Genomic DNA, 22622 nt, shown 5'->3' with positions numbered 1-22622 from the left:
GTTGTATTTGCATACAGGTGCACAAATCAAATGATGCATCTTCTTTGATCATCCGGTAAGCGGCATTTACCGCTGTAGCAGATACAAAGTTAATTCTACTGGTAGAGAATGTTCGGTAGCCTATCACCATGCAGGCATAATTGACCAGATCATCCTTGATTGAGTTGACGATCATGCCATGTGAATCGCTCACTGAACCGGTGAGCTTGGACATTTCAGTCTTGCTGACCTTCCTTAGGGCTGGCACTTCCCCTATATTACAGAAATCGGTGACAACATGAATCGCTTCCGGTGTGATATCATGTGTTCTCTCAAGATACATCTTGTCACCATGAACTCTGCTCAGAATGATTCTAATGTGGTCATCTGTGAAATCCTTTAGGAAGTAAACCATATTGTGAAGTTTCTTCTTCTCCAAAATGCTATACTCCAGTTTGATCTTTTTATCCTTCCCACATAATAGACCTAGCTAAGAATGGATTGCGAGAGACCTTAGGTCTTCAATTTTACAATCTATATAATCTGAAATCCCTTCTTCTACTATAACACCAGCCGGTACTTGAGAAGAGGCATTATATTTCGACTTTCGTTGTATGAAATCCATAGAATTGACAGTTGCACTAGAAATATCATGCGATGCGGAAGCCATGATAAAATAGAAAACTTAAGAAATACCTTTTAGAAATCGAGAATTTAGGGCTTGCAAATTCCACTTCGCCTCACACTTCGTCGGTTGTTGAATCACCGCTTTGAGTTCTTCTCTTGACCGTTTGATATTTGCTTCTGAATCTTCTTTAGGGTTTTGATATTTCTTTGAATCGCAACACAAATCACTTTTCCTTCGCTCTGCACTTGAAAAACTTCTTCGCTTGAAAAATGATAGTGAGAAATGCTTTAAAAATTACTTTTATACATATTTCTCACCTACCGTAATAAATGCTCCACCATTAGGGCATAAACCTGAATTTTCCTGTTACTGTTTTCGGTCTTCTGCCAAATGACAGGTATCACATATCGGTTAAGGTCTTTTACTTGTGAAAACTGGGAGTTCGTAGTGTTTCACCGTTTTCTCCCCCTAAGCTTTTCTGATGCTTAGTTTGTCAGTTTTGTTATTTCCACACTAGGTGCAAAAACCGGTTCTTCTTGCAACACTGTTGGTTTCTTCTTCCAGGTTTTGTTCATATCTGCTTGAACAGTGTCAATATCGATATTTCCTTCCGGAGTGACCAGTATGTCATCCGATATGTTCTTTCCTGTTCTACAGAATCTCGCAATGTGACCCAGTTTGTTGCAATGATAGCAGACCATTCCAAGTGCTCTCCAAGGTCCATTATTCATGTTACCATTCTTCCTCCTGCATGTTGCAGCTGTGTGACCATGACCATGACAGATCAAACAGTTTTCTCTCCATCTGGTTGTCGCTTGATAGCCACCGCTTCTTGACTGATGATTAAAGGCATTAAACCGGTTGTGATTCCGGTTCGCAAAAGGTTCCAGACCAACTCCTTGAGTCCTCTGAGGATATTTTCCAGTGTTGTTTATAGCAGACCTGCATTCAGATGCTCTATGCTCGAACTTGTTGCATGCATAACAATTACCATTGAATCTATAGGATCTAGGCTTATCATTTAGAAAATAAGGAAAATTATTATAAGCCTTACTCCTACATACATTAGCAGTATGTCCTTCTTTAAGACAGTTAAAGCAAACAGGTTTGAACTTTTGCTTACCTTTATCCTTTGATATCGGTTGTTTCTTCGATGCTCCAACATTTGTAGCAGAGGTCTCACCTTCCTCATGACTGGAGTAACCAAGTCCATCAGTATTCTTGACAGGTTTGGCTGATTCAAGCTTTTGCTCTAGCTTAACAGTACTCTTGTGGAGCTTAGCAAGTATTTCCTTTGACTGAGAGAGTTCTTTGGAAATAGCAGCATTTGTTTCCATTAGGTTTGCATTCTCAGAGATGGCCATGTTCAGTTCACCTTGCATGTCTTCCTTTTCCACTTTGCTCGCATGGAGTTGAGCAGTTAGGGCACTGATCTCTTGCTTCAACTTGGAGATTTCATGATCTTTATCTTTTACCGGATCTTTAGCTTTCCTCCGGTTCTCAAGCTCTTGGCACATTCGAATAGTCAATCCTTCCAACTCCTTTCTCAGGTTGGAATTGGATTCATTCAGCTTTTCTACTTCTTGAATTAGGGCTTCCATGTTCGCTTCATCAAAAGAACTATTTTCAGATAGCTCCATCAGCTTTTCAGCATGTTCTCTCCTTTTTGCTTGAGAGGCCTTATATTTGACCATAAGATCATCATAGGCTTGCTCAGACTGAGTGAGTCGATGAGTAAGTTCCCTCATAGTATATTCCCCCATATCTCTTTCCAAGTGGTTAGACTTATAGAAAGGTAGGCTCTGATACCAATTGATGAATACTAAGAGGGGGGGTGAATTAGTATTCTAAAAATCACTGTACTTAAACACTTTGCTAGACTAACAGTAAACTGATAAAACAGTTTAGCAGACAAACCGGTTAGCACACATGCAAACCAAATAGCAAATAATGCATTCACCCACAGAAGCACAAACACCATAACATAAGAGATTTTGACGTGGAAACCCAAATGGGAAAAACCACGGTGAGATGGAACTCACAAGTAACTATCTGCAGAATAGGAACCGGACTGGTTAAGGTCATGCAATGTTCTTTACCAAAACAGATCCTGTTAGGAATCTCAATCTCTATTAGGAGATAAGTCTGATTAAAGACTACCTTGCTAGAGGATTTTAGATCCACGGATGTGAACCACCTTGTTAGAGGATTTACAAAAGGCTTTTGGGCCTACCCGGTTAAGGGCTTCAGACTTGTCGAAGATGTGAGTAATCAACAAGTGAGTGATCTAGCAAATAGCACAGATTGCTTGGTTAGATCCTTGATAGCTTGTTCCTAATGCATTCCAACATTACTTCAGTCTTCAACACATTCACACTATCTCTAACTCATCAACCACCTTGAACCCTAGCAACAACATAAAACCCTAGACATGATGTCCTTATAAAGAAATCTGATTTCATGTCGGTCCAATAGGATTACATTACAATTTCCTAGGTTCAATGCATCTAGACATATTCTATAACACGACACAAAAATCACCGTTAAAGTGTCGGCGCCGTCAAACAATCGATGGATGGTAACTCATCACAAAATGTTGGTTGGTAACTCATCACAGAGTATTACCGGTTCATACAAAATACTAGTTGCCAGTTTGACAAAAATGAAGACTGGGAAATATGTGTTATGCCACTTTGATCCTTCATACTGCTTGAGATCCTCAAACCGCTTGGGGTCAACATACCGCTTCTGATTTGTAAACACATTATGCAATACACCGATAGTCTAAAGGCTATAATGCATCATACCAGTTGGAACAAATGCCGGTTGAGCATAACTCATACATATAAAAGTGATCTCAATGCAAGTGTGTGTCCATCAATGACAATCACAACATAATCATCAAAAATGCCAACAACATACATGTTGAACCAAAAAAATGCATTCATGACAACAATGACAATAGACCAACAGTCTCCCCCTTTGTCATTGATGGCAATATAAAGATGCATTATGAGTTTTTTGAAATAATAACTGAAGTACCAGTTGTCTGAGAGTTTGCATGAAATAAGATAAAGATTAACAACACCTAACACTACTCCCCATTTGACAACAATGACAAAGGGTCAAAAAAGAAAGGTTAGAAACAGTGCATAAATAAAACTGAAACTCCCCCTAAAGATGACAACCACTATCATTCAGAGGACTAGTTAAGATTTTGAGCATCTGCAGTAAAAGGGTCCTTATGCTTATCCTAGTGAGAAACGACTTCTCACAAGAACTCAATGTGTACCAACAAGGATGCGTGCAATTGTTCTACCTCTTGAATGGAGCCGAGAATAGAGTATGTGAATTGAGTGGCTCGAGAGAGGACTCTGTTCATGATAGAAATGCTTATATTTCTCAAATCTCTCAATTTTCCTAAGGGAAGAATAATGTTATCCCTTTGCTGCTGAAATTCATAATACTTTTCATGGACTTCCTCAATCTTGGATCTTCCAAAGCCAGATAAGTCCTTAGACATTTTATAATTTGCATGTGCTTGATGGATCTTATCTTTAATAATATTCATTTCATCTTTGATTATTTTGGTGGCATTCGACCATTGAAGACTAAAGGAAAAGAGTATGTCACCGTTTTCCAAATAAGTTTGACCTTGAGAAATAATCTATGCAACTTGGTGATGTGCAGATCCACACTTAGCTTGGAATTCATGCAAGAGCTTTTCTTTGTCTTCTGCTCTATCTTTTTCATACTTCTCTTTCAATTTCTCAATGTGACTACTCAACAAGGTGATTAACATTTTACATTTCTCTATATTGGGAGTGTTCGGATCTACCTAACACTCAACCATTGCAACATGGAGTGTTGCCAACAAATCCTCAACAATCTTATCCTTTTTTCTGAAAATCCTGCCTTTTAGATGAAAGAAATGTTGCTCCAATCTCGAGCTTTTGAATCAAATCAAAATTGGAGAAATCAACTAATTGCATCGATAATTAAAGGAGAAGAAAATAGTTTCTTCTGAGTATCTTCAGCAGTACCAAAATTGGTACCGACCATTGTCACTGACCTAGATACCTGTACACTCAATTCCTTTTCTGGATCATCTGCCTTATCAACTGATGGAGCCTTGAGCTCAGGTTCATTATTTTTGGGCTCATCAAACACTTGATCATTTTGACTCTTATCAATAGAACCGTCAATTTCTTTTCCTTTATCAGACTCAGAATTAACTAGAGGAACCTCAGAGGTTTCAAGAATATCCATAACATTGTCCATAACATTATCCATAGTTGATGAATCATCAATTGTTATCATCAAGATTATCAATAGGGGTGTTTCCAAGATTGACTGGCACATTCTTAAGCATACTAGTAGAAGTACTGAAATCAATAGGACGAAATAGACTAAGGTTCTTAGCAACTCTCATTATAGTTTCCATAATATTGTTCTTAAGTTTTTCTTTGGAATTGGGTTCTCCTAACATGAGACTACCTAGAGTCCTTTTGGTTCTCAAATCAGTTTTGTGTGCTTCAATAAGAGTAGCCTTGTTATTATAATACCCTAAAAATGGTCATCTAAACCACGAGCCCCTAATCTCGGCAACGTGACCAAGGTCCTAACCAAAGGCAATTAAATAAATCTTGAGCACATAATTAATTTCTAAAATCATCAATGTCACATGGCAAAATTAATCACTCAATATTAATTTAATATTTATTTAAGTAATTAAATCATTCCAAGTAAATCATTTTAAACAATTATCTTATTTATTTTAATTAAATATATTTTGCATATTTAATTAAATAAATCAATTTGTCATTAAATCATCAAAAAGAGGAATTAATTTGAAAAAGAAATAAAAATTGCCATAAATCTTCAAAAAAGGAAACAAATCAAGAAAGAGAAATTGGAAATTATGAGCACAAATCTTCAAAAAAAGAAACAAATCAAAAAATGAATTAATTGACAAAAAAAAAGAATTAAAAATTGAGAAAAGAAATCAATTGGAGATAATCTTGAAAATCAAATTAAAAATTGATAAATAATCTCAAAGAAAGCAATTAAAGCAATTAAATATTAAAATTGAATGAAATAGAGAATAAATCAGTTTTTTTCTAATTTTATCTTAATTTTAGTTCAATTTCCTTTAAAACTAAGAAAAGAATCCAATCACATCAATTCACCTGGATTGTGCTTCTTCTTGGAAAATCTTGACTGCTCATCATCATTTGATCTTAGCCGTTGGTTTCTTTCTGAATTTTCTATAAATTCAGGCTTTCATCTCTCATTCAAAAATCCTGGAGAATATATTGTTATTATGTTGTTTTTGCTCTAGGTTCATTGATAATTTGCATTGAGTTATTGTATATTAGTTATTTCATATTGCTTAAATCTTTTAACTTAAATATTCATATATTGCTTAAATCATGTTAGATTAATCTTGCATATCTAGCTTAAATTTTGCATCCATTTAGCTCATATTCATGCTCATATAGATTTAAAAATCCTTTGTTTAGGTGTTGTCTAGTCACTGGATAGCTTAGAAATCTGAGAGTAATCTAAACTCGCATCTACTAGAAGGCAATGGGTCGCTTTGTAATGGTTTATTATTCATTGATTATTGATTTACTAACCATGCATCTAATGACTTAATTGAAGTGTTGTGTATTCCAGATGCAGGTCCACTTTTCACACACACAGTTATCATGAGAGAGAGAGAGAGAGAGAAACCAACTAACTCAAAGACTTTATCCTTAATGGACTGTTACTCTTCCCTAGCAATTTGCCTGATCCTAATCAATTCATCACACAAATATTTTAAAATAATATTTCTAAACTAATCAACCACGGGATCATATTTGACACAATAAAGCAAAAAAGATTTAATAACATTATTTTGATCCTCAACACTAGCCTCGGAATAAAGAACACCTACTTCTTTTGGGCTTCTACCTAGTGCAAGGGATTCGCATAGACTTTTAGCATCAAGTGGCTTCTTGACTTTCTTTCCTTTAGATTTCTGGACATGTAGTCGGTATTGTTCTGCATCCTCTTCTTCTTCATATTCAAGGATTATAGTCTTCCTTTTAGCTTCTACTTTCTTCTTTGGGGAGCTTTACGAGGGAAGCTCCTTCTAAGAAATTTTAGATGCTCTTGATGGACCTGCAAGCCTTCTGGAACGTCTGATTTCAGAGATATCCTCCTCAATCAGTTTGGCCTTATCCATGGATTCCTGAATCACTTTCTTCACATTCTTTTCGTGATCCTTCTTGGAGTGCTCCTTGTGGACCTACAAAGAATTTTTATTTGCAATCCCAAAACATTCTTGAGACTCATCAATTGGACTCCCCAATTGAACTTTGGCTACACCTTCAAGCATCTCAGGGGTAACTTCATAGCCGAATGAAGGGACCCAAACTTTCCTTGGCACAATCGCCTCCATATAGCATTTGTCAGTTGTGAGTACAAATGTAATAGTTCTTATAATTAACAACAATCTCCTTCAATATCTTGTCTCTACTCTACATATTCATTTAAAAAATGGCAAAAAAGGTTTCAAACACTTCATCTCTTGACTTTTCATCGATGAACCCTCGTAGCTTATCTGCAATCTAATGGGCTACTGGGGTATCTGGAGACTAGAAAATGCTACCTCAATCGGGTAACTCTTGCACAAAATAAAATAGAAAGCACAGGGATAGGGTCCCAAATTTGAATGATTGCTTCTTCTTCCGACATTGAGAGAAATTTTCTAAAAAATTGTTGTCGCAGGATTTCACAGAGGTCGAAAACCTTATTAAGCTCCACCATTTCACATGTCATTTGAATTGTTGTGGCTAAAATGGAATTTTCCTTATTTGTGAAATAAATCTTATTTCTGACCATCATTGACAAATACTTAACTGTCAAATTCCTAACATTATCAATTGCCAAAAAGCGCTTGTCAAATATCGCACCAGTTAAATCCATAACAACCTTGTTCTTGGCAGATTTCAAACTGAGAATCTCTCCAGAATCACTTAAGCTATTTATAGATTTCATTACATCCTTGGTTATAAGGTGAGTTTGATCTAACCAAATAAATTCATCATAAAACCTGCTCATGGCTAACTTAACCCATTTTTCATCATAACAGAAATTGAGAAAATTATTCCATGTGTCCAATTTCTTCTCAACTCGGTTTGCAAATTCAGGCCTTGCGTGGTTGTTCTCATTAATCATTTTCTTGGTCCACAAATCTAGCATCTTCTCGTGATGGTTGAATTCTTCCAGCTTGACATGAACATAAGACCGAACATCCTCGGCCAGAACAACCCCAATGGGTATGTTCGAAAAAATTCCAATCGGATCAATTTCTATTGCTTTGTATGGTGTCTTCATAAATACAAGTTGCGGCTCAAATTCTACATCAACTATGGTAGGATTATCCATGATCTCTAATTCAACAAATCGTTAACCCTGATCAAACTTGTCGGAGAAACCCTAAGCACTCTAATTGCCTTGACTGCCTTCAATACATTTAATCACCTCTTTAATTAAAGCTGAAGTGAAATTTATCGAAGTGTTGTCCTTATATTCCTTCATGTAATGCTTCACATTAAATGCGCATGAGCTATATTCTACTTTTTGAGATTCGCAATAATTTGTCAATCCTATGATGAGTTATGACTTTGATGACCAGACTTCTTCATACTTTGATATGTTGATATTATGGCCTCATATTACTTTGGTAGGGGATAGGGATATGCTTTCAGATTACCCCCCCCCCCCCAAAGGCCAAAGCCACAGACTCTTTAATTTTCGGATGAGGTGCCTACACTGAAGCTAGGTGTCGATGCATCTACTGTCTCTTTATTTCTTCAGATCTTCTTCATTTCAGCTTTTACATCCTCCACATTGATATTTTTTGCCGATATGATTGGATTTTGAATCTCTTTTCTTTTGCACTGTCTTTCCATATATGTCTGGGTTTGTTGCAATTGTAACACTTGATGTTCGCTAGATTTTGTCTTGACCTACACTGGTTAGCTTTGTGTCCAAAAATATTGTGCATGCATAACATCTTCCTCTAAAGTAATTATATCTATCTTGATTCATAAACCTGATTCCTACATTGATTAGCTTTATGACCATATTTATCGCTTGTGTAACATCTACCAGAGAATGGGTTAGAAGTTTGATTCATGCTACTTTTACACTCTACTGCCTTTTGTCCTACTCTATTGAATTTATAACAATAATCATTAAAGGAGGTATTTTTCTTACTTACCTATTACTCGACTAGAGACTTGCCTTTTTCTTCCTTGGTAGTTGTTACTTCTATCGAAGGTGAATCTTCTTTGTGATTAGCTTTGGATTGTGAACATCCACCGAATTTATTTTTTGTTTTCTTCTTGGTTTCCAGAACTTCCTTTGTATCTGTTACTTTGTCATAATTATCGGATTCAAATTATTCTCTTGTTTCTTTGCTTTCTCTAGATCTACCTTTAGAGATGTTACTTTTTTCTTTAGCTTCTCACACTCTTCTATCTTGCATTTCATCATTTTTTTAAAGTGTTCCTTGGTCTTCTCATTGCCTTCATTTTTTACTTTCAGATATGCTCTCTCAGTTTCTCAATCCATTTATTAGCTAGCTTGACATTTTTTTCAGATCTTTATTTTCAATTTCTACCGCCTCTAGATCCTCAAAGAGCGTTTCTTAGATATTCACTTAAATCCATAAGTTCAACTTTCTGGATCTCTTTCAAATGGTTGAACTTTTCCAAAGGACTTATCTCTGATACCAATTGTTGAATATCCAGAATATTGAGAGGGGAGGGGTGAATCGGTATTCCCTTGAACTTATTAAAACTTCTAACTAACCAATCACATAACATAACTTAAATGAAGAAAATTAAATTAACACAAAACACATAACACCAGATTTGTACGTGGAAAACCCAATATGGGAAAAAACCATGAAGAGAGTGTTCTCTCAAGAATGATGCAATATGTAATCGGTTACACAGTACAAGGGGTGGCTCATTGCCTGGAGGTCTCACTGCCTGAATACAGAAAGGCTCACTGCCAGATAATGGAGTATACATGATTTGAAGTATTAGAGTTGCACATCACATATGCATAGGTTACAATTCCTTTGAATTACATAAATTGTATCATACATTCATTGTACTTAATCTGCACAACAATATTTACATCCACAGACTTTTCGCCTATACACATAATACACAACTAGTTATTTTTCAACAACCATTCTTCTAACATGCAACACTAATGGCAATATATATTTGCATCAATTTGATTGATAAGTTGGCTCAACCGGAAGGGGTGAGAATGAACTATCCACACACTACAACAACTAAAATATCTCCATGCAGTGTTGGCTTCCAACTTGAATCATTAAACATCTTAAAGAGCACGCTTCTAGCATAACCAAATAGGATTGGATCTAAAAACATCTTGAAGAATCTTCTCTCATCGCTTCCAGATGGGATAGGACTCAAAAACATCTTCTGGTAAGAGTAAATGAAGAAACATTGCATACTTGAAGAAAACTTCTAGACTGAATCACATACATACATGTTGTACCAAAAAAACACATTCATGACATCAATGACAACAATGACAATAGGCCAACACTTCCCTCATGTTGATTGATGTGTTTTTGTGTTATGTTAGGTTCTGTTTGGATGATCCTTGTCACTCCATTGGTGCAAGGTAATAAAGAGGTTGAATATGTTGTGACATTCCTCTATTTGTATCTTAATTATTCTATATGTTGTATCTATGTTATATTGTACATGTACTATTGTTCATAAATATGCCTCGTGTTGTCTACTTAGGGATGATGCAAAAAATTGAGATCTCTTTTTGGTCTCTTCCTTTTTCACTCAAAAATACATTTATTTGTTATCTCTTGTGCTCTTCTTTCATTGTGTTCGTAGTTCCACTACCTTTTGGGGATGAGTTCAATTCAATTCTATTATTCTTGATATACATCATTTATCACAAATGCATACTAACCTCAGAGTTAGTGGATCCCTTATGTCCTTTTTCCTATATGTTTTGTGACCATTATCCTTTTATTTGTCCTTTCTTGGGGGCATCTCATTGTTGTAACATTCTTCTCTTTTATATGCATGCTACCTTAAAGCTATTTCTCTCGATAAAGCGTATGCAATTTCTTTAATGTGGGGGAATACACTCTATTCAATGTTACACTTTATGCACACACCAATCACAAGTTTTCGATACTCAAATTACTTTGAGAACTAAGCCATTTTCTTTGTAATTTGATATTTTCTTTTTTATGACTCATAGTAAGAAAATATTACTAGTCCAATATAGTCATGCTCTCTCTTTCCCTTTTCATGTGTTGTCCCTTTTATCTTGATATTAGAGTTGTAAGATCCTAAAGTCCCTGCGGGCTTGGTGCATCTTTCCTCTTTGGTATCTTAATGAAATTTTTCAATGCAACTTTGTACTTTACCATGAGTATGGATATAGTACCATACTCCTGCTAAAGAGGGGGCTAAATGTAGCATTTTAAATTGTATCCGCATACAATTTTGTCCTCACCTAGACCTCGCCTTGGTTCTTCATCTTTCGATGTCCACTGACTATTTTGATTCTACTCACACCACCCCACAAACTTACATTTTCACCTTCTCTCATATCTCTACCCCAAAGTTGAGTCTTTATTATTGAGACCATGGTTCCACACTATCCTAGTACTCTCAATCAAGACCCAAATTCAGTCCTCACAACAGTCACATCAAGTGAGAGAGAAATTAGATCCTGTGTCAGCCTACTTTAAAAATTCAAATAGTTTTATGATAGTTAGGTATAAAAGGAGGTATACCCCTCACATTTCAAACCTAAGTCATCTAATGATCCTAACTACACTCTAGTAAATTCAATTCAAGTGATCAAGTAATCAAACATTCATCAAGCATTGGAGAAGAAGTGAAGTCAATTCAAGTATTCAAGATGGCATCCATGATCAACCTTCTATGAAGATATTCTACATGACATCTTAAAATCCTTCTGTAAGGATTCAAGCAAGCTCCATCAAGGGAATTGGCTTAGGAGATGTAATCAAAGATTTTGACAAAGTTGACGATGATGAACAAGTTCAGTCTTTGATGGAGCAAAAAGTGGAGGACTAGGGTGACCCACCTTCCTAGTCCCAAGAATTTTGTCTGAGATTTTGACAATGAAACCAATACATGTCTCTAATCTGGAACATATCCTACTTGTTTGCCTTAGAGTTAAAGAACTAGGGTGACCTACTTTCCCGATCATGAAAAATTAGCCCAAACTTTTAGGAATGGGTTCTGATTAGGTCTACTTCTTCTTAGATCCCTATCTATGGCTCTATCTAATACTTGTAGCAATCTGCTATTAATGTTTCATCCCAATTATCCACTACTTCATTCTAAACCCTCCAATTTAAATCCAAATTCCAACTCAAAAGGGGGAGATAGAAAATTGGTAAATTTGATCAGTATTCTCAGCCCCTTTTCCCAAGTTAATTATGGCTAGATCTATTAGATTTACCCCCCTCTTTTAATGTAATGACACCTTGGGTAATATTAGTGGTTTTATTATCTTAATTGGTGAAACTTTAAATTTTACCACCATTACAGTAGTGAAGGAGATGTCAAGTATTTAGATTTCAAGCATTAAAGATAGCATCCGTGATCAAGTTTATGTGAAGATGTATGCATGAGTTCTATATAGATACATGAACTCTTTTATGAAGACTTCAAGGAAAGAAGATTCATAAAGGAAGGTAAAAAATCTAAATCAGAATTTATTTCTAGATAGATAGCCTCTTCCTAAAAGGGTAAGCTCTCTTTTCCATTTTATTCATCATAGGGTTAATTCCAAACCTGAGGTTTGACCTAGGAAAACCTCTATCAATGCAACACCATTTTTCCTCTTTAGTGTGTGCAGGTGACAGGTTCAAAACAAAAGGAATATATAGATTTAGAAATTACATATTGAGATGAAGAGAACTAGACTTTATAGAAGTAGAAAAGCCTTAATACTAGGTACACCTAGTCTACAACACTTTTATGATGAAATATGTACTCAAAGTATGCATATCTAATCTAAAACTATGTTTATATTGATTACTCTCAATTTTTCATCTTTAGCCATAGTTCTTGCATTTTAATCATTCTATCTTATCCAATTACATCCACATCTCAAAAAATGAAACAATCAATAATTATTTCCATCTCTTTCCAATAGGTCCAAAGTTGGGCCTATTGGTTATTCCCTGAATGTGATGTTGTTGTGAATGGGTTTGATTCCTAGTTTACATGTCTAGACACTGAAACCCATTTACTCACCTTACTTTTTTGGTGAACCTAACTTGTTCATTTCATAATTTTTAATTTGTATACTCTAGTCTATTTTTTATTGTATATCATTTTCAAATTTAGAAGCATTAATTGTTCACATATATCATTTCTATAGTGCATTTTGCTTAATTAAGTGGTTAATTGATCAATCTATTGAGAGATCACATTGTATATTCACTTATTTTGCTATAATTATTTGTATTATCAAATGTATAAGAAGCATTATGAGTACAAATCTATTCAATGTTTTAGAGTAATTTGCAACCTTCTTGCTCAAATGGTCGTTGAATTCCAAAAATGTAAGGCTATTGTGTTAATCTCACCATTTCTTAATTTAATTGTTTGTGAAGAGCAAATGACTCATTAAATTTTCAAATATGTATTGGGATGAATTTTTTCAATAAAGAAAGTTAGAAATGTTAATGTGGGACCTTGTGGGTAACCCTTGATATTTAAAGTCGCTGGTAGAATGAGTGTAATAGGGATATAAACATAAAGAAGGAAAATTGAGTGACAATAATGAACCTTTTGCATCTCATGCATCCACTAACTCAAGGGAGATAGTCCCTAAAAAAGGAAGATTTCTTTGAGTCTGCAACTTCCGAGTGAGGATGAGCCAACTAAAACCTCAAAACCTACCCCAACAGTTAAAACAATCAGCCAAAAGCTTGTTGGGGCCTTCCACAAGATAAGAAAGAAGAGAGAAATATGTTCCTTCCCTATCTTAGGGAACAAGAGAAAAACAGTTACCTCCCCTATTTAAGGGAAGAAGAGAAAGATAGATTCTTCCCTTGTCTCAACAAAAAAGAAAGCTAGTATCTTCCTGTCACATCCCAACTTCGTGTTTATTAATAATCTAGATTTTATTACTATTTAATTATTTTTCTATGCCAAATATTAGCTTGGAGGTTGATTATTTCAAAAGTAAACATCTCTTGCAATATTGTAAAGTAATATTGTTGTTATATGTATACTTACAATATTATTGTGCATGGTTGCTATCTTATATTACTTATAATGTTGCAATGTATTATTAACATCAAAATATTATTTATAATGTTGCAACATATAGTAATAAAGTAAATATCACTCATCGCAACATCAAATACTTTTGAAGCCATGGTTATTGCTCACTACCAACTTCCAAATGGCAATGCTATAACCTCCATAAAAAGGCCGATAATATCAACATTAAAACATGAAACTATAACTACCACTATGTGGCACATACATGCAATTAAGAATGTAGAAAAATGGCTATTATGGTCGATATGTAACACCTCCACAAAAATATCTGGTAAGCAAAAATAGGAAACAACATTATTATAAGCATCGCCTTGTCTTATTTTTTGAAGGGAAAAAGTCTAAAACAAAACATTGCAAAAACATTATTCATTCTAGGCATTGCATTCTAAAAGGAACAACATATAAGGCATCAAGAAAACATACAACTTTCTCTATCTTTGGCTGTATTAAAACACACCAAGTCTGAGAAAATACTCCATTTTATGATTTCTAGGTTTGAATTATCATTATCCTATCTTCCACTAGAGAGGAGGGGCAACCCCATTAACAACGTGAAGAAAAAAGTTATGAGTAGAGTCTTCCATCTATTTCATGTAGATCAAATCATGATTTATGAATGAGAAAGTAATTGCATGGAAATCGAGGGCACGTGGAAATGAAATCGTAGAGAGATGCATATCTAATTGCATTCATTGTGATTATAGATAGGATTCTATAGGGAATTTTTTATTATCATATCTTCAATTATAGCATTGATTGTTATGAATGATAGAACATGTTATATAGAGTGCATGCAATGCACCTGTTTCCATATTTTTGCTTGCATAATAATCAAAGCCCTAAGCATTAGTGATCACTTGTATTTACTTGATCCTTTATCATGCGTAGACTTATATTGCATTAAAATGTGAAGTCATGGAACTCATTTTTTATTGAATTTAATAAGAAACCGTATGAAGAAACAAATATATCTAATTGTAGCTTGCATACATAAGATGATTCATGTAATGAACAGTAATGTACACCATTCATTTCCCTAGTCTTCTCTTAGATATTAATATCAAACTTTTCATTCCTTACCCATGCATTTAAGTTTTAGCAAATCATTACCAACTAAATGTTATTATTCTTACCTTATCATGGATAGTCACTCTATTTATAGTATTAATTGGTATGTTTGATTTAAGCATTGATTCATCATAAATATCTCATCATGTGGTTACCTCTGCCTAATGAAAGGATAAAAGGTTTCTAAAATTCAAGTTGTTGTTCCTAAGCCTTGTTATAGACCCTAACAAGAACTCTTTCATTCCACTTTTTTGTTGTAAACAATCATGATTCAACTTTAGAATTACCACTGATAATGTTTGAGTTTGATTGTTGGAATACCCTATCAATATCATCAAACCTAACAACATGAATCTTATTACATACATAAAAGAATAAAGATTGCATATCAATATGGATTTTTTAGGTTGGGTCAACGTAGAGATATACTAATGCTATAGTGCTACTGAAAGTATTACTTTTTAATTATGAAGGGTAGATCTTAGTATCATTACATAATATTGAATTGAAAGCTAGAATTGAACATCTTAAGAGAAGGCTAAATAGGTTAACCTATTAGTCAAAATATATCTACTATAATTTATTATGATGCTAAGCTCGAGATGACAAGACATGGTTCAAGTAACTTGGTCAGTTCACTGCACTACTAAGTGTTCATTAATTTCATTTTAGGGTTATAGAAACAAGTGAGATATTTATGTTAATTTAAGAATTGAAACAAGTAAATCATATATGGACAAGAAGAGTGTTTCTTAGAATCTTAATTTTTGATTTCAAGATCTAACATTGATTTATTTTCCAATGTTATCTCTATGAGTGCTCAAATAGGGCAACATCATTGCAAGGAACAAAACATTATCGGGGAAGAGGTAGCCTAGCCTAGTAAAAACTAAATGGCAGTAATGGGATTTACACATTCACTTAGGAATTTTTCTTGAGAATGATTATTTGATGAATATGCCTGATTGAAAAAATAAATGAGTGTTCTTACATTAGATCTTGAGTGTTTGCAAAATGAAAGATTGCATTAGTTTTTATGTCCTCATTATAGTATGATGCATCGGGATGGTGCATGTTTTAGGGGGAAGGGATGTCACATCTCAAATTCTTTTTAAAATTTATTGTATATTAACAACCCTTTTTTATTACCATTTAATTATTTTGCTATGCCTCATATTATCTTGGAGGCCAATTATTTCAATAGTAAATATCTCTCACAATGTTACAAATTAATATTGTTGTTATATGTATACTTACAACATTACTATGTATGGTTGCTATCTTATATTAGTTGTAATGTTGCAATGTATAATTGACATCAAAACATTACATATTTAATGTTGCAACATATAGCGATAAAGTGAATATCACTCATAACAACATCAAATGCTTATGAAGCCAAACACATAATGGTTATTGTTGGCCACCAAATTCCAAATGAAAATGTTATCGAACCTCCATAAAAAGACTAATAATGTCAACATTAGAACATGAAAACATAACTGCTACTTTGTGGCACATACATGAAATTAAGAATGCACAAAAATGACTATTTTGGCTGATATTTAATGTCTCCACTAAAGTGGGCAATAAGAAAATATAGGAAACAACATTATTATAAGCATCACCTTGTCTTAGTTTTCAAAGGGAAAAAAGTCTAAAACAAAAACAATGCAAAAACATTATTCATTTTGGGCGTAACATAGCATAGAAGAGATAAGGAAAATATATAACTTTCTTTATCTTATCATTGCATTCAAACAAGCCAAGTTTGAGAAAATACATCATTTTATGGTATTAGGGCTCGAATCAGCATTATCTTGTCTTCCACTAAAGAGGACGAGCAATCCCATTGACAAGATGAAGAAAACAAGCTACCAGTAGAGTCTTCCATCTAGTGCATGTAGAGTGAATCATAATTTATGGATGAGAAGATCATTGCATGGAAATCAAGGGCCAATGGAAATGAAATCTTGAAGAGAGAAATGCATATAATGAAAGCCCTCTCTCCAACTATATTCATTGTGATTATCGATAGGATTTGATACATAATTTTTTATTACCATATCTTATATTGTAGCATTGATTATTTTTTATTCGGAAGGCAGGGATTAGCAGCGCCTCGACCCTTTACAGAAAGAACAAAACATGGGTGCTCGCCCTAGAGAAAAGAAGAGGTTGCAATAGGGCACTCACAACACACAGGTCCAAATGACCGTGAACAACAACAACCAAACAGTTGTAGAAGGACAGAGGCCATAAAACAAGTAACAACCCCAAGGCCAACAAGGCCAAAACCCATACAAAAACAATAAACCATCTGACTAGTGAGCCAACCATGAGTCCATTTAAAATCCAAGCCGCCACAGAGAAGAGAAGACCACTAATAACAACCATCCACCTCTTTCACATAGCCAGTCACCACCTCTATAGGAGATGCATCCACCTCCATAGGATCCGCGAAAGAAGTAGAAGTGAATCGACAAAGCCAAGCTCTCATCATGGTGAAAGCATGGGGGCTTCACTTAGTGAACCTGAGTTATATCACGTGCATTAATGGCATACTAAATAATCCCCCTATTCTCAAGAAATATTTCCCTAAGCTCCTTTTTTGTCACCCCCTCCAAATACATAGCCTGAATTAAAAACACCCCTATTTTCACCAGATATTGCATTTTTTCATAGCCCGAATTAAAACCCCCCCCAATAAACCTCCCAATAAATATTCCATCATGCAACCACGTTTACCTATCGAAAGGCTAAAAGGTTTATAAAAGTCAAGTTTTTATCCATGAGGCTTGTTATATATCCTAACAAGACCTATTTCATTTCACATTTTTTATTGTAAACAATCATGATTCAACTTTAGAATTACTATTGACAATGTTTGAATTTGGTTGTTGGAATAGCCTGTCAACGTCATCAAACCTGACAATGTCAATCTTATTATAGATGTAAAAGCATAAAGATTGCATATCAATATGGAGTTCTTAGGTTGGGTAAATGTAGAGATATAATAATGTTATATAGTGCTCTTGAGATCATTACTTTTTAATTATGAAGGATAGATCTTGGTATCATTAGAGAATATAGAATTGAAAGCTAAAGTTGAACATCTTGAGAGATGGGTGAATAGGTTAACATGTTAGTCAAACTATATAGATACTAGATAATGTATTATGATGGATAGGAATGAATTTAATAGTTATTGCTGCAATTAGAAATTATAAATATCATATCTTTAAGTTAAAGAATAAATAGAATAGTATCCTTTATTTTCTAATGATAAACCTAAAGCCTTCAAATGCTTTTGATTTTCAAAATATTATTTGAAGTTTCATTTACACTTAGTTATAATATGTTTCATCTAAAGTAGAATTGCTAGCATAAACCAAGTTATATAGTCAAATGAAAATTAATCTTTATATATAAATAGAAGAGGAAAAGACATTATGATTCATAGTTCTTATCAAGTTTTAATAACATTAAAATCTTATTGTTAGACGAGGTCATCTTGTAAAGGATCATGTATGTAATTATCTTAGATAAGTTGCAAATGGGAGTATAATTAATGATTTGAACTCTTACATTGCAACTCTAATAAGAAGTAGAAAACCATAAGTGTTGGGAAATAAACAGGTTCAATACCAAAGATTGTGAAGACCAATCTCTATCCAATAAACTAATCAAAGGATGAGATTCAAGGCTTGGATATAAGAAACATGGAAATCTGAAACTCATATGCAAATCTGAAAATGAAGTTGCCTTAATTGTGAAAAACCCTTAATTAGATCCTTCTTCTTTATGATGTCAAAAAGGAGCATGTTAATTGTGCTTAATAAACCTAATAATGTGAAATTATAACAATAATAAATTTAATTAACATCAACATAAGATAACAACAATAAGGCATAAATCAACAACATAACATCCACACATAACACATGATTTACGTGGAGAAACCCTTGCGAGAAAAAACTCCACCAAGAAGAGAGGACAAGCTTATATTAACATTAATAAAAAGTGCTTACAATACAATCACTTTCATTCTCCTCTTTGCCTCCACCATATCAATACCTATGCACATGTGAACAACCTCCTTATGCCTCCCATCTGTCATTCATTCTTGTAGAGAAAGCTACTTTCAATTGTTCCCCATTCTGTTACACATAAAATCTACACCCAAAGGTTGTATTTATAGAATGACAAAAGCTCCAAAACCACCAATAAAGGTTCCCAAAGAAGACTGTTTATTATTCACCACCATAACTCTTGGAATGGCATCATAGAACTCAAAAAGATATCAATTTAGCTTTCAATACCTTCCTCCAACATGGAAACCTATACTTGCAAGGTTATCATTACATTAATTGTAATAAATGACCGGAAACCAAGAGACACATGTTGCCTCTTCCATACTCCCACTTGGAGAAGCCCATAGGTCACTCTTTTTTCACTTTCTTAATTCATTAAACATCTTATTATAGACATTGATAAGTGGGGAAAATAATATTAAATAATTGTGTTCATAACCCACTTTTACTGCTGGTAGTGTAACCCATCACCCCTGATGAATGTATTACAAACAATGGTGAGAATTAAATATTACAAATTATTTTTTCCAATATGTCCTAAATGCTTTAGGACACTTTCCAAGGATGTTGGAACCATGTCATAGGCTTTACAAGGTAGGTGGCACCTTAATCCTAACAATAAGAGAGATATAGATATGATCACCCAGTGAAAGACCATACTAGTCTTACATATGACATGTTAGGTTGATATGCTTGACTTAATGGTCTTATACTTATTTTGAAATTGTAGACATGTGCAGCTAGTGGAAATGAGTCATGGTTGGGTTAATCCTCTATAACATTGTATTAGCCCTAATTTTATACTTGCCAAAATTTTAAACTTTCATGTCAGATTCCTCAAATTGATAACCTCTTAGCCAAGAAAGAGTTGAAAAAAGTAAAGAAGATATTATAGGAACTTAGCTTTTACTTATCAACTCAAGTATCTATCGTCGGTTTGAAAGTTAAATAACCTCATTCCCTATGTCAGAGTCGAGTTGCCAACCATGCATACCTCATTGTGAAGGAAAGAAACTATATGATGTCTACCTATCATTTTTACTTCACATTCTTCCCATTCACACCCAAGGAAAATCGATCAATTAAGAAAAATAAAAGTTTTGGTGTTTATACCTTAGTTTTTCAACCTATGTCTCAATGTAAATTTCAAGATTAATAACTCCATCTCGAATGCTGATTAAAACATTGATTGACACTCCTTTGCTAATTGGTAGCACATTTATTATTGCCAATTTGAAGATAAAAGTTATATGCATAAGGTCGATCAAGGGTAAACGTTATTTGGCAACTATCCATTGGTGGTTACAGGCAAAGCAGCAAATGCATATCGACCATTTTGCTGAGTTAGGCAAATACCAAAAGAAGTCGACAAAAGTTGTGGATAAGCATCTTAACGCCGATATAGATGAATTGCAAAATACCTCAAAGCACCGATCCAAAGCAAATGCAAAATTATCAGTACTCTACATCCATCGACAACTCCACCAACCTTAATAACCTATTTTAGATGGCTGATATTCAAGTCAGTAATTGATTTTTGAAGACCAACCCAAGACGGAATTCACGCCCATCAATGAATTTGTTAAGTTTGACAACTCTTCCAAAGGCAGATAACGAAACGAGGCTCGGTGTACTCAAATTGTTATTGGAATCAGTCGGCAACTTCAAATGGTTTGGTAAAAGGCCGATATTATCAACTTGTAAGAAGGAACAAAACGCCAATGTGGAAGATCACCAAAGCCCATCAGTGACTTGTTGAAAAGGTTTTAGAAACTTTCAAGTAAATGCTATTGCCAGGTGCAAAACTGAATTCAACAACCCTTTAGAGCATCCCCTAAGCCTGTGCAGCAATGGAAGGTTTGGAGTACGTTATGGACATCCAACAAAGCATAGAGTACAAGTGATGTGAACAGTTTGACAAAACATCTGAAAGTTTTATTATCTCATGAATGCAATGATTGCAGGATATGCACAAAAACGATTCGTTTAGATGGCTTCAGAATTTTTCATTAAATGCAATTGGCACACATAAAGCTAAATTCAACAATCTCTGCAAACACCCTCGGCCTGTGCATGACTGCGATATGTAGAAGCACATCATGCATATCTTTTTCATCCTAAGAAAGAACTCATGTCAATTGATGCTATATTGATAGGTTAGCAGCACTAGAAGCATGTTCTGGACTTGGTCGTGTGATTTTGGAGCTTGCAGAGAGAGATATGGTTATTCGTGGGTTTGGAAACATGTTTGGTTGGACAATATCGACTGGTTTCTGTTCCATATGAAGTTGTTTGGCTTGGTTTTGATATAAATTCTTGCGCACCTTTTGAATACATTAGGGGAAGATCATCAGTAGCCGTCATAGCTAATTTCGCGTATCTATAGATCTTAAACAATACATCAAATTTTGATTTTTTTTAAGTTGTTTTCGTATGTGATTTAACTGCTTATAGTTATTGACCTGGCTTCTGGGTAGTAACGATGCATTTGTAGAATCAGTTATGCGCACAAAGGTCAAAAAATACACATTTCAAAGTGTTGCCTGATACCTAACTAAAGATATTCCAGTAACCGTCAACTCAAAATCGCTAGTAGCTGTTGACAAATGTGCCAATAGTGGTGCATAAATGGGACAATTGTTCTAATAGTTGTGCACAAATGGACCAATTAATTACAAAAAATGATCGACTATTGATACAAAACAAATTTATTACAGTTATTGAAACTATATTATCTATTGGTACTCTTCCCCTAATTGCTAAATATACACAAAACAGATTTTTGCATGAATGCATAAAATGGACTCGTTGCGAAGGATTTTGAATTTCTCAAGCTGACAGATATGCACGCAAAATATGCGAGCAGTGACAAGGCACGATTGCTGCCTATGAGAATGCAAGGGAATGTCATCTCATGGAATCAAATAGCTGCAGATTATGCCTGGAATGAACACGTTGGAAAGGATTTAGAAATTTCCAAGCGAATGCACTTGGCGGGTGCAAAGCCAAATTCTACTATCTTTGCCAGAAACCTGCCACACGAAAAAGGGCAGCTTTGCACCACGATATGAACATCTATTGAAATATAGAGTATAGAAATGCATGGATAATGTGGAACATCGACAAGGTTAGTTGTCACTTTGACAGAAAACCCCAAAGTCATCTCATGGAGCGAAATAATTGGGCTAACCTTAAACCACATACATTAAGCAACATATTAAGTCTAGAAAATGTTAGTCAACTTTAAGTGTTTTAATACTTTTAAGACTAGAAGTGTATTCTTACTTCATGTTCCCATGCGACTGCTTAAGTCCATTTTCTGCTTAATTTTAAGTAGTTGGAATGTTCCCATACAAATTTAAAATTGTTGGGAAAGGATAATTTAGAATCTTTTGCTATTTTAGTGGAGTAGCCACTATTTAGGAATTGAAAATACGCTGTGGGAAAATA

This window comes from Cryptomeria japonica, chromosome 3, assembly GCF_030272615.1.
Source record: "Cryptomeria japonica chromosome 3, Sugi_1.0, whole genome shotgun sequence".
Lineage (NCBI taxonomy): Eukaryota > Viridiplantae > Streptophyta > Pinopsida > Cupressales > Cupressaceae > Cryptomeria > Cryptomeria japonica.
This window is presented reverse-complemented; position numbering follows the sequence as displayed.